The sequence below is a fragment of the Chamaea fasciata genome, unplaced genomic scaffold (genome assembly GCF_029207755.1).
Source record: "Chamaea fasciata isolate MVZ Bird 193981 ecotype frontalis unplaced genomic scaffold, bChaFas1.0.hap1 SCAF_3, whole genome shotgun sequence".
Lineage (NCBI taxonomy): Eukaryota > Metazoa > Chordata > Aves > Passeriformes > Sylviidae > Chamaea > Chamaea fasciata.
Window position 1 is genome coordinate 23,494,115 of NW_027094088.1, and position 14,349 is coordinate 23,508,463.

The window sequence follows — 14,349 nt, forward strand, 5'->3', positions numbered from 1 at the left end:
TTTATTTATTTTAATCTATGACTTCTTTTTTTTTTTTTTTTTTTTTTTTTTTTTTGCTGCCCATGCTGCTTTGTTCTAGTTTACTTTGGTCATGAGTGCATTTGTGCACATAAAGCGCGCCGACGTTGGTCGCATGTGTGTAGTACATATGTCTGCTCAGGAGGATACAGCTTCTGTGGTTCCTAAGGGATGCTCATGTTCTCCCCCAGAACTTCTCCACCATTTCTCAGAAACGTTGCCAGCTGTCTCCCAGACTTGCTGATTATGATTTTTCATGATATGAGAGGCTCATTGTGACAAGCTGTGGTTGTCAGTCAGATTGCCAGGAGAGGAACCAAAAGGTTTTGCTGCTGTGTAATTCAGTCCATCTGAACGGAAGCAGAATTAGATCCTTGGGATAGTAGAACATTACAGTGCAACTCAATACTGAGCTACAGTCCACTGTCTGACCACTAAAGGAAACCAAATCTAGAAAGTAATGAGAGAAAGATGAACTTCCTTAATACTCATTTCCCCTGCAACATGAATGGAAGTACTGGTTTTGTATGTTACTAATTGCCATTTAAAAAAAGTTGTGCCAATTTTAAAGTATATGTTTGTAAAAACCCAACATTCCCAAGTGTTGTATGAAATATTAATAAGTATTGCCAGTTTTAAATTTTTCGTTGGGTGTCCACAGAATAGACTCTCAGGCAGTTAGTTGTTTTCTTATTGGCAAAACTGACAAGATAGTCTTCACCTATTGCCTTTTTAGATTTAATAATATTCTCATGGCTGTGTATCCTGATGCATATTTTATTTTATCATTTTGGTAATTTAACCATTCTGAACTATTTAGGAAGGAGAGCAGTAAGTTACACAGCTGTATGTTAACTAGTTAAATTTTTCTTTTATTGAGGAAAAAAAAAAGTGAAGTTGCACATTCATCAGTCCCCTTGCTTATTGTACCACCTTGAAATGGGTGTGGGGTTTCCAGGCTCTACAGCAAATGCATAACTGTAGTATCAGGTTATGTGTCTTCTATTGGGTCTCATTGGGAAGGGGGGAAAATGGCATATAAAAGATGACAAATTGCAGAAAGTAATCATGTTGATTTGGTCAGACACATTTCTCTGAACTGCTGATGAGAGGAACCCCTTGAACAATCCTAGTAAGACTGATCTTAGATGGTTAATGTTCTGTTGTTCACTCCTTTGAATTCAATTCTAAAGGAATTCTGGTACGTGGTGAAACAGTAAATGCAAGAATTGTATTTTTGTGGTGCTTAAAAAAAGTTTATTAATCATATGGGCTCAAGTCCAGCAAAGTATTGTGAATGTGCATGACTTTAAACATGTTTTCATTATTTTGCTGGATCAGCGTTGTGATTTCAATGTTATTTAATACTGCCTAATATTAAAACAAATTTTAAACTGGCAATTAAGAAAACTATGTTCATTTTGAAGATTTTGGTATAATTTATCTGTTAGAGTAGGGAGGCCTTACAGACTGACTTCACTTAAAGAGGATGTGTCACTTATTGTCAGCGTGGTATGGACTTTATTTGCTTAAATACCTTCATTTGTAAAGTATGTCTCACTTGAAATTGCTTTGTATACATTTTGTAAAAATATTTATAAAATGTTTTGTAAAAAAAAAAGTATAACAAATTGCAGTTTATTTTGTTATGTTGGATAAATACTGTTAAAAGACACAAGTCAGTAAATATATTGTTAATCCATGGATAGGAAATGTTTAGTTGGAGATTACAAATTGAAACAACCATTGCAATACAGCCAAAGATTTGGGAAAAAATGTCTATCTGTGATTGTCTTGATTTAACCAAGTTGAATATTTACATTTCCAAAAGATGATTGGTCTCAGTTTTAAGTAATATGACTACAGAATATTCTTACTCCTCTGCTTTTCATGATGCAGCTCTGTTGTAATGTACTTAGCAGGCCAACTTTCCATACTCCTTATGCATCTTTCTGAACATACACTGTTGGGATTTGGTTCACGTGGCATTATAACTACATTCAATAATGTTAATCTCCAAATCACAGGAGAGCCAATGGCCCTGCCTTATTGGTATTAGAAGCCTTGCCGCAGTGAGGTTCTTGAGACATGCTCTCTTTCTCTGGTGTACTTCCACAAGGTAGAGGAATCGTCTTCCTGAAGCTTCAGGGAGATGGGAGATGTGAGAACTTTTGTCAGTCAAGCAGCTGCCGCATCCACGCTGCAGATTTGACTCAGGTAGAGATCCTGTGTTTGGTGTTTTGTTAGAAGATGCTGCAACTGCAGGTGGTACAATGAATCTTCCTACTCTAATAAGAGAAGTGATGAACCTTTTCTTAATGTGATTGAATTTTTCAGAGAGTATGCTGAGACTCTGATCTGTTAAAGCTCTTGTGCCTGGAACTTCCTCACTTTATTTTTGGAGGCTATGGAAGTGGAGCATTGGTGAGGGGCACTGCCTCTCATCTTGGAGTAGGGCCTGCAGTGTTGAAAGCTAGAAATCTTCGTGGTTAGTATTTGTTATTTTGTCAATGAGACAAAATAAGCATGCTTTTTTAATGCTTCCCACATGGATCCAGACAGTAACAAAATGAATAAAATCAGTTATATAGTATTTTAATCTCTTTTTGGGCCAGGATGGCTAAGCATCTTGGGGTTTTTTTAGTTTTTTTTTTTTTCTTTTTGTCACATCCCTATAGAATCACCAGGCAAACCTTTTGCAATACTAAACATCTTATGTGTAGTCTACTGTGCAGGTATCTTTACCTGAGAATATGTTATGGGAACATGGTGTATTTTTTTTACTGATTTTCAATAGCATTTTTATACTGGGGCTTGTTATGTTTATTCCAGCTTATGGGGCAGAATTTCTGAAGATTTGGGCATGTGAGTTAATGCATAGTTGATTTAAGAAAGTCAAAATTCATTTTGAGGATCTGGTTGAAGAAAAAAAAATGGAATCATATTGGCACAAGGAAAGGTAAGTAAACAACTTTAAAACTTAGAGGAATTTCTCTCTTTTCAGTAAGTCTTTTTTATAAGCCTGTGCATTTTTCCTTTCAAATCATATGTTTCCTTGGAGTTTTCACAACAACGCGTTTGTCAGACAGCTTCAAGAAATGGGAGAAACTCTTTGTGACGGGGTCAGCTCTCATTCTGGTTAAAGAAAGTCACTGCAGAACCCAGGTCTGCTGAAGATCTGCTCATAGCAGCTCTGGTGTGTAGATGCCAATGCATGTACAGATTTCAGATGAGTAGTGGTGGGTGTACGGAGTTATTTGTGATTTATGGATTGGCAGTTGTGAGTGCTGCTAATCTTGCAACTGGTCATTGTATTGGACATGGGCAAAAAAGTGTGCCTAATAATGAGTTAAAATAGGTGAACACCAAGTAAGCTTTGAGGGAGCTTCCTGTACTAGGGAAGAAAACCCACAAAGGACAGAGAGTGTCCAGCTGAACCAATATTTTTGGTGTAAAAGGAAAAACCTTTAAAGTTGCCCTGCTGTGTACTGAGGATAAACCCCTTGATATTTTTTTCTGGAGTTTACATCTTACCTTGGGGGGGGGGGGGGGGGGGGGGAGGGGGGAGTATTCCATAAATGGAGGAACTAGCTGCATCAGAATTTAAGGCTCTTCTGTATTTTATTTATTTTTGTACACACACACACACACACATATATATATATATGTATATATGCAGAGTGGGGATTGATCTCTTCTCCCAGGCAGCTAGTGACAGAACAAAGACGCTCAAGCTGTGTCAGGGAAGGTTCAGGCTGGATGCAATAGAATCTCTTCACTGAAAGTGTTGCTCATCACTGGAGTGGACTGCTCAGGGAGTGGAGTCACCATCACTGGTAACCTGATATAGCTCATCTCACAGCGTGGCACTGCTGCCTGTATCTGGGGCTGACAAATGGCCAACGGCATAAAAAGGCATGGAGTTGATACTACTGAGGCTGAACAATTCCATGTTGCTTTCATGGCAAAATTAATCAAGGATTTTGGAGGCCTCTGTTAGCAAGGACAAATAGAGTGTCTGCTGTGTCTGTGGAAGGCTTGATACTGAGTGCTCGGGAGCAGGGATTTGGACACCTTTGTGTCCAGAGAAGGAAATTCGCATCAGGCTGAAGGAGATGATGCTCCAGGGTTTGGAAAGAGATGAGGAAGGTGAGTAGGTGTGTGTGGGACGGATTTTTTTTGGGATCTGAGATATTTAAATGACTTAAACTTGATTTCAGAAACCCAGGATGTATTGTAGACACGGGTAGTTCTACAGTCCTGTATCTGTTTGTGTATTAGATAACATAATTAACATTATATTAAATACTCTACTCTTTTTTCCTTTGCACCTGGATGAAGAATGGATTTAGTGAGTATTTTACTCAGGTGAGGATTTGTGTGTCTTAACAGTTGCGAGGATTGGCTCACAACACAGTTGGAAAGCTGTTTGTGAAAGAACATATCTAATATGCAAGGTTTGATGTTAATTTGAGCAAGAACGTTGCTAAAAACTGTGAGTCAGTTCCAAAGTATTGTGGAATGGGGGAGGTATTTTCATGCTACTGAATGAGTGTCATTGACAATATAAGTCTTTACTAAGAGATAAGTAAGGCATGGAATCTATTTGCTACTATGCTGGTTTTTTTCTGAGGTTAAATTTTCCCCAGTGATTCGATTAATTTTGAATTTTTAGTGAAAACAGTATACAATGTTAAGATATCTGTAGTAATTAGAATTCCCTTTATGAAAATGTATTATGTTACTCTCATCTATTCAGAAGAGCACTTTTAGTCCTATGACAAGCAGTCTGAGAGTTAAATCTCACTTTGCAGGAAGCTGAGGACTGCTTTTTTTAAAGTGAAATAATGACACATATGATTTTGTTAATGCTAAAAGGGAGATACCACCCCATTCTGATTTTGTTTTGTTTTATCCTTTGGCAATCAAATTTTAATTTCCTAAATAAGTAATAAAACATTCTTGGATACGTTGAAGTCTTAAGTCACTTTGACCTGTTTCTTCAGCAGCGTTCTGTCACAAGCTGCATGGTTTGTTTCAGAGCCATTTTTATGAAGAACGATCCTACAAAAAATCATCGTATTTTACTTGTGATCCCATTTTCCGTAAATTTTCTGTAACTTTTGGAGGAATTAATGTTTATGTCTTCAATTTGTAAACTCTCTAACTAAGAGACCCCCTCTGCTATTTGCATGCAGATGTATTTAGCATGTGCCCTAATCAGAGTGAAGGTATTTTCTTCTTTACCTGGCTGGTTTGGTGGAAATAAGTACCAGGGCAAGATTATTGATGGCAGGGAAAACTGGATGAATTTCCTTTTCTTTTTTCTCCCATCCGCCATGCTGTTTCAGACTTGAAGGTGTTAGTAGTAGTTTTATGGCTCTGATACCAGAGTCTAGGTATTGAAAGAATTTGAGACTGAAGATTGGAGTAAACCATGCCACAAATGGTGTGACCAGGAACCCTAAAACCTTTTACTCAAATAAAGGCCTGTTTGTTTGAACTGCAATCCAAAAGCAAGATTTATCTTGAAATCCAGTTTTGTTGTGTCTATGGAGAGGAAGAGGAGAAGCAGCAGATAAAAACTGTTAAAGGTCCATTGGTTTTTAGAACAGAAAAGAAGAGGATTTTCCCTTACTTCTTCCATCTCGTCATTTGCTTAACACGGTTGCATGTGCTTTGACATTAGTGAGTTGACCATGTTCTGTAAAAGGTTTAAAAATGAGAAGCAGGGTGGAAAGCAGAATATGCATCTCTATTTGTCCATTCCAGAGGTAGCTCAGTAACATCATGTTCTGTGCAAATAAACAGTAGGTTTCAATTATCAGCTGCTAATTATCACCCAAATTCGATTTGCATGCTCTTCAAAGGGACTCATATCTTTCTATTTAGTTATTTGTTTCAGTGCAATGAGTGACTTTAATTCAAACCAAATGTGGGTCGATTTCCTACTGGAAAAAAAATGCAAGGAATGTATTTATCCACAGTCATATCAGTTTAATTTTAGTTTAATGTATGTGGTGATTCACAGCCTCACTGGGGAGGTGAATTTGTGTCAATCTGTGAATTGGCTTTGCCTGTTTGGCAAGTTTGTAAAGGGCTTGGTCAGTTGTAGAAGGTCTTAAATAATTGTGCCAAATGGGGTGGTTCTGGTGGGCTCTGAGTAATGAGAGGAAGTTTTAACATTATACAGATGTAACCAAATCTCATTGTGAAGACTTTTCCCCCCAGATATTATTTCCCTTACACAGCATCAGGCCAGTTGGGTCTTTCACACAGACTTTTTTTTTTTACTGCGGTAATTATCCTTTTAATCTTTATAGACAGACCCTATATATTCCTCTGTCTGTAGTGGTGCAGCCAACAGTCTCTGAGGGCATTGTAACAATGGTCTCATGCCTTTCCTTCATCAAAAGCACCTAAAAACTATAGGCCTAGGGAAGAAATGAGGCAATTTAGGATAAGTCTGATGGGGTGATTGACTAAGACATCAAGCAGTGCCCTGGAAATCCTGCAGTAGTGTGTCAGGTGGACATTGTCCTGGGAAACATGCTCTAGAGGCGACCCTGCTTGAGCAGGGGCCTTAGACAAGGTGACCTCCAGTTGTCCCATCCATCCTTAACAACTCTGTGCTAATGATATTCAGTTAACATTGTGGAGAAAGATTATTTAAGCGTGCAGTGCTGGCTTCCGTTTTCAATTGAACTTTATGGGATCACACAGGTCATGGTGTGTATTGAAAAATACATTAATTTCTGCTTTTTATGACCTAGGAAGAGAACATACTGTGAGGAAGGTGTTAAAAGATTGTTACCAGTGAAATGGTTAGTATTTTACAGAAAATAACAACTGTCAGTAAAGCAGGCTCATCTTTAGCAGAGTTGTCTCGTGAATGAATATTCACCAAATGCCAGCAGCTACCGGTGCTCTGCTGGGGAGTCTCCTACATGCTGTAGCTCTAACTTCAGGCAGTCATTCATAAAATGTTCACTGGGTGCAGTGAATGCTCTTCATTTTAATGTCTTGTCTCTTTTCACCATTAAAAATATTCTAGGTCCGTCCTCATCCACTGGTCTGTTAGCCACTGCTGCAGTAGCTGCCAGCTCCCCCCCCAGTCTTGATCTCTTCCTTGAGCTTCTGGTGTAAACGGTGCTGGCAGCTGCTCTCTGAGCACAGATGGCGAACTTAGGCAGTCCTTGTTCAGACACTTGAGCCTCAGCTTTTTCTGTCCCTTGAAATCAGTCTTTGTGATAAAAACATTATTGCTTATTTAGTACCTTTGTGGTGTAATGGATGCAGCCAGGGGGCAATCTGCCATGCAGCTGGCTAGGCACGGGACAGCCACAGCAGGGAAAAGGGTAAATCCAACTGGGAACTGCTGCCTGTAAAGGTGGTAGTGAAAGTGTTGCTAGCCCTGGTAATTGGTAACAGCCACTCACAGGGGCAGGGAGTTTGGGTACATGTTGCTGCTAACAATTGCATTCAGAATTGCGCACTTGAGTTTTCTGTCCTTGTAGGACTGTATAGACCCTCCAGGACCGACCCCTCACAAACCAGGGACGTGGCAGTGGCTGTGGATGTTAGAGCCTGCCCTGGCTGTGGGGTGCCTGTCTGCATTGAGCCTAACAGGCCTCTGGCCTTTTTTCCCCTCAGCCAGGTGAGTGGGTTTAGCCTGAAATCACTTGGACCTCTGGATAAAGAGCTTTTAGGAGTGTGGGGTTTGGTTTGTTTTGTTGAGATTTTTTTTCAACTTTCTGTTTTTCCCAGAAGAAGGAATGGAGGGCTGGTGAACAGTAGAGTCTGGATAAAAGCTGAAATTTGCTCTGCAGAGCATTTTTATCCTACATTTTGGCTACCATTCAGAAGCAATAGTATGGATAGGTTCTGTAGGCAGACAGACACAATAGCACTGCAAAGTGTGATTTTTTTCCAGCTGTCTTAATGGAGTATTGATTTTAAAAGCTAATTTCACTGCTGCTTGCTATGCAATTAGCACACAGTGAATATTTGGTTAGTTCAGCTGTGCAATACCATACTTTGCTTTGGGGTGGGTGTCATTATGGCCACTTCAGTCAAAACATCTTTGTAAGGTAAGTGAGCAGCCAAAGAGCAAACAAAATTTGAGGCAATGAAAGGAAGAATATGCCAGGGAAACTGGTGATGTTGTAATTCTATCAAAACTTATTTGAATGAAGTACTAATTACTCTTATACAAAAAACCGCCCCCCCCCCCCCCCCCAATCCCCATCAATCCCCCTAGGCTCCCCATCCCAAACAATCCAAACAAAAAAACAGCAAAAAGAGTTACAATACAGGAAATTTTAAACCCACAAAAACATTTTAAAAGGTATCAAGTAAAGTAGAACTTGACAAACAGGCTGATCAGGAGAAGATGCATCTGAAACTGTCATGTAAACTTGAAATAAACGAGAACAAGACAGCTGATGAAACAAAGCTAAGCCCTAACGAAGTAATACCACTGTTATTAAGAATATAACAGTTCCAGAATGGCAGTAACAGAGTTACTCTCTTGTGTAGTAACAATAATATTTACTGGTACAAACTTGAGGAAGGTGAGATGAAGAAACCCACCCTGACTGAGAAGATTCTCCCCACTTTCTAACGATGAACCAATTCGTAAATGTTGTAACTTCCCAAGTAGCTTAAGATCTGACCATTCCTTCTCAGTAGTGAACTCTAAGCAACTTCTCTGAATCTCTGGTTTATTTAATGATGTTCTTCACTAATAAGAACAAAGGAACTTTTAAAGCACTTATGATAGATCAGATGGAGCAGGAAACTATTCCCAAAAATTCTGGAACAAGCTGGGCCGGGGAAAGAATTTTTTTCTTTTAAATTTTGTTTAAGGATTGCGTATTTTATCAATTTTTGGGTGGCTGTCGTTTGCAGGTCATTCTCACGATTCTCCACGAGGTGGAGGAAGCAGCTTGTGCTTCGCGCTGCCGTGTTGGAAGGGGCTGCGGGCGGCTGTGCAGGGCTCCCGCTGCCCTTTCCCACTGTCAGCCCCCACACTCTCTCACTCCATGGAGGGAGCATGCAAGGAAGGGCTCTGAAGCGTTTCTTGCTCCTTTTAAGAACGACAGTGGGGATTTCAGTATTGTGATTCATCAGGAGGTCTTGAAAGGCTGCACAGAATCACAGAATGTGCTGAGTTGGAAGGCACCCCCACGGATCCTTGAAATCCAAATCGTGGCCCTGCACAGGGCATCCCCAGGAATCACACCATGTGCCTGGCAGTGTTGTCCGAGCGTGAAGGTTGTGAGTGATTGTGATGGCAGAAGCTTGGTCTCACAGCTGTGCTGCCTGTTTGTGGTCATACAGCCAGGGGCTGGTGAATAAATGTGGCTCTCTGAGGCTGGGTGTGCTGCACTGTATTCTGTCTTACAGGGCTGTTTCACTGTAAAACTGCTGTTCTTTATAGATAAAGTACAAGTAGGAAAAATAACAGCTGGTGTCTGTAATTAAAAATGCTGTAACTTATACTAGATTTTTGCTAAGGGCTCTGATTTGTGGACAGTCTTTTAGGTTTTCTGTTGACTGCAGTTAGCTTGCACAATTATACCCAAACTTGTCTTTTGCAGAATCCTGTGTTTTCAGTCTTTGCAGCTCCTAAAAACCAAACCCGATTTAATTTGTAGTCTGAAACCCTCACCGAATTGATTTTTATTTTTGCCTGTGATGAAACCTGTCAGCCCAAAATAGAAAATAATGAAGTTCGATTCAGTGGATTTCTATTGGGGGGAATAAAAAAATCTGTAAATACTCCCATGTGAATGACACAACATTGCTTCTGTTCTACCTGATCGTCTTATGGGAGATCACTTGGCTTACTTTTCAAGGCATTAAAGTGTGTTTGCAGCCGTTGTTTCATCGTTTCAGGCCTAACTCAATTGTATCCAGATAAAATGTCACTAGAATGGGGTGTTATCGAGGTGATTTGCAGTTAGTGAACACAAGAGCAGAACTGCAGACTGAGGCAGTGAATTGCTTGGAAAGAAGGCTGGAAAGGGGTGTTGAGGAGCCATTTCATCCTCCATACCCGATCGCCTGTGCCTATCCTGTTCTTGGCAGAAGCCTGTTGAAGGTTGCTCTTGTGAGCTTTCACAAAAGGTGGTTTTGCTCCCTTTTAGCCCAAGCATTTTCTCTGAGCTGCTTGCATCTGTGTTCCCACAAGCATTGTGTTGCCATAAATGAAACATCTGAGGGCTTCAGTGTGATGTTAGAAAGAATTGGGATGTGAGGAAAGTGTGGACTTCATAAATAGCGTTGTATCAGGGAAAATATCCATGAAGATGATATTAAATGTAGGAAGGAGTGTGTTCTATTATGTCCCAAAGCTTTTATTTTCCAGGGAGAAGGGCAAATTGTTGGTTGGTTTATTTGATGCTTGGGGGGGTTTTTTGGGTTGTTTGTTTGTTTTTTCTCCTCTACTGGTATTATTTGTGCCACTTCCTTAAAGGAAAACTTTTTTTTTTTTTTGCCAAAATACATGAAGGCTTCTTCCAGCATAGACTTGCTCATTAGAGCTGAAATTTCTTCTTGTTCTGACTGATGCACCTATGATAGTAACTCATCCATCTCACAGGCAGGACTTTGAAATTTCTAACAAATTTGGATATATGATCTGTACTTCAGGTGAGGTTTGGTCTCTCCTCCTTTATATATGTTACCTTGTGATGAGCTAAATAATCTTAACATAAACTGCTGAGAAAGGTTTACAGGATCAAGCTTTGCCAGCTTCTGTGACAGCTAAAAGAATGTGTTTTTTCACTGAAAACTCATTTTAGTGGCAATCTGTTAGTGTGGTAAAGCAGTCAGATGACCAGGCCCCAATTCCTCTTGAGAGGCTTAAAATTCAGGTGACCATACTTATGATTAATAGAATCTTAGCTTTAATAGAAATATTTCTGCTTTGGTAATATGGAAATTTCATGGTAATATGCTTTCTCTGGGTGGAGGGGTAAGTGTATGGGAGCACCCTCTAAATTGCTTGAAGAAAACCCACATTTATTCTGAAGTATGTAAACGTGGCCAGAGATAGCTGATCTCTGGAGCTGTGCTAAATTATGTGAGTTACTTGTCCCCAAAGAGGCAAAACTTATCTCCTGAGCCCTGAAAGCATGTTGGCTTTGCTATTTTATTTTTGATACAGGACTCAAGTTGGGCACTACCTATATGGGAGGCAGAGTGGTACAGCAGTCTCCTTACAGCTTCATTCTTAAGGTGAAAAGTTTTCTCTCTGAGTGATGAGAAGAGTGCCTTCATTCCTTAGCAACAGCAGATTCAGGGCAAAACCCAGTGAGGAGCTGCAGAGAAAGCTCTGTGGCTTCCTGAAAGGGTCAGGCTGGAGCAAGGACCAGACCTAGGGGCCCTCTCTGGCTGGGCATGGGCCCTTGCTGCTCCATGCTCAGGGCTGCAAACAACAGTGGAGCCTCTCAGTGGGTGCCCTTGGTGCTTCTTGAAATGACCCAACAGCCTCCAGCATGCCCAGCCTGGGTTGCTGCTCCTGCTCCCATGCTGGTGGATCTGCACAGGAGAGGGGTTCCCTTCTCTGCCCCTCACAGCCATCCTTCCCCTGTTGCCATGGAAAATTGCCGTCAGATGAGGCAATGACAATCTATAGGAATCGAATTTTGCTGTCACAGGTCTTAACTTGGGCAGATACAAGGGAGTGTGGAATGAACACTGTCTCTTCCTTTTTGAATGAAGTAGCTCAAATGGGGACCAGTCTCCTGATACAGGGAGATCTGTGCCTTGAGGATTGCAATTTTTTTTTTCCTGTGGAATTCATTAATCTGATTTCTCTTTATCGCAAAAATTCTATAATTTCTAATGTTTTTAAACTCTTTATCATACTCCTATTTGGTGGTAGCTCAGGCTGACTGGAAAAAGAAAAAAACAGCAATCTATAAAACATGTGGTGAAGTGAAAAATATACCAAAATTTCACTTCAGTGCTCTGGCCAAATCTATCTTATGGGAGTTGCTACTCTAGCCTGCTCTGCGCTGGAGAGACATTTTTCTCATCTTCACTTGTGCTGCAAAACTGTGCTTCCTCTTATGCTGAGGCCAAGCACATCCTGAGAAAAAACTGCTTGGTTTGCCAAACATGCAGCTGATGACATGTGTATTTATGCTCCCTGGCAAACTAAGTTAAACAAACAGGGACTAAGTTGGGCAGACGTTATAGGAGGTAATACTTCATTATAACTCAACTCTGAGCCACTTATTCTTCTTCCCAATTATGGCATCCCTGTGCATCGCTTTCCCGAGAGAGGACTATTCTGGGGAAAAACAAATTCCAGCACATAAAGCCTTGGAAGCTCAGTAACTGTACAGGAAGGGACAGTAGCTGGAGTGAGGGGGTCTGAGCACATGTAAATTTGTCTCATTTAGTTCAAAGCATGGTTGTTTCTACCTCAGATATTAAACTGTTAAATTAATTCCTGAAAACTCAGTGCCTCGGTTCACGGTGTGCCTGAATTCAAGCCGTGCTTCAGTAACATCAGGTTCTGTGCAAATAAACAGTAGGTTTCAATTGTCTGCTGCTAATTATCACCTAAATTTGATTTGCACGCTCTTCAAAGGGACTCATATCTTTCCATTTAGTTATTTGTTTCAGTGCGATGAATCTTTAATTCAAACCAAACGTGGGTCAATTTCCAACTGGAAAAAAAAAAAAAGAAAAAAGTGAGGAATGTGTTTATCCGTGGTCATATCAGTGTCTCTCTTTAGTTTAATATATGTGGTGATTCATGGCCTCAGTGGGGAGGTGAATTTGTGTCAATCCGTGAATTGGCTTTGCCTGTTTGGCAAGTTTGTAAAGTCAGTTGTAGAAGGTCTTAAATAATTATTCCTAATGGGATGGTTCTGGTGGGCTTTAGAATAAGGAGTGCAAGCCCTGAAGTTATGCAGGCACAGAAAAATCTCGTTAGACTTCAATTCCCATCCTACCTATAAAAAGCTGTCTGTGTGAGGATGAAATGGAGAGATGGGATAATGGGATTTAGACTCTTTTCTACTGCTTTGAATCTCAACTTAAAAACGTGTGTGTTATATTTTACACAGGCTCCTTGGTTGTCACTGTGACCCTCTGGCCTGTGAACCACTAGAAAATTTCAGTCGCAGAACTGAGGGATTTCTGGACATTTTTCTTTTTAAAATAAACAGATAGCACCAAATGCAAGCAAGAGGGCTTTGGCAACAAGAAAATTTCATTGTAATAAATACCACATGTGATCACGATTTACGAAGCAGACAATAAAGAGTAATTTAAAAAGAGAAATCCCTCTATTCTCTTTCATGTGGCTAAAGGCAGCATAATTTCTGGCTGTCTTTACTGGAGATTTATACAAAGATTTAACACCCTCTTCTGTTTTTCTTCTCCTGGAAGCTCAGAGGAGGACACTTTATTAACCTGCTATTCTTTAGATTCACATCTGACCTCTGATTTCTTTTTATGTGAAGATAGTTGGTAGGAGTTTTGAAATTTTTTATTTAAAGAATACTTTCAAGACATTTCAGTAGTATGATGTTGCATTTCCTGCAGTTTTTTAGATTTTTTCCTAGTGACTAGAGTAAGTACTAGTACATTTGATATGTCCATGAATACTGAAAACACCTTCTCAAATTCTGTATGTTGTCTTTTGATGCTTTAAAGATAGGTTATCTAACACCTCTGCAAAAGAAGAACCTGCTTTGATTTGGTGCTCAAACAGTTTGAAGTGGTGGCCTAATGTAAAAATGTTTGCTATTGGCAGTGGAGGAAAGATTTCAACTTTATAGTAAGTATTTCTTACTCCTTCCTGTCCTGGGCTTCTCACAGTCCCAGTTAAAATCAGGGTGCTTCTAAAGTGGAGCTATAATTACCAAATGAACATCCATGTGCATTTTTACTGTGACTGTATCTATAAGGTGCATCTCAGCGGGGTTTGATACATGGAATTCTTCTTTGTCTAAAGGAAACGTTTCTGGTTGGATCAGTGTTTCTGGATTCCAGTGCTGTGTGACTGGTTAACCTCTGTAGTATTTTTATGGTTTATTTTCAGTCCTGCCAAATCCAATCCAAATAGTTGTATGTTTTCTTCCTGTAATGGAGGTAGAGTATGTTCTGGTAGAATTGGAACAGCATACAAGACACACGGGAATTGATAGGTTAGAAGATTTATATTAGGTTGTCTCAACATTTGTTGACAAAATGGGGGGTCTTATTATTTAAAAAACCACAAAGTAAAAATAACCTCTGGAACAAGTTCTTTCCTGTCACAATAGAAGTGGGGTAAATCTTAAGGACATTCAGATTCAGAGATGT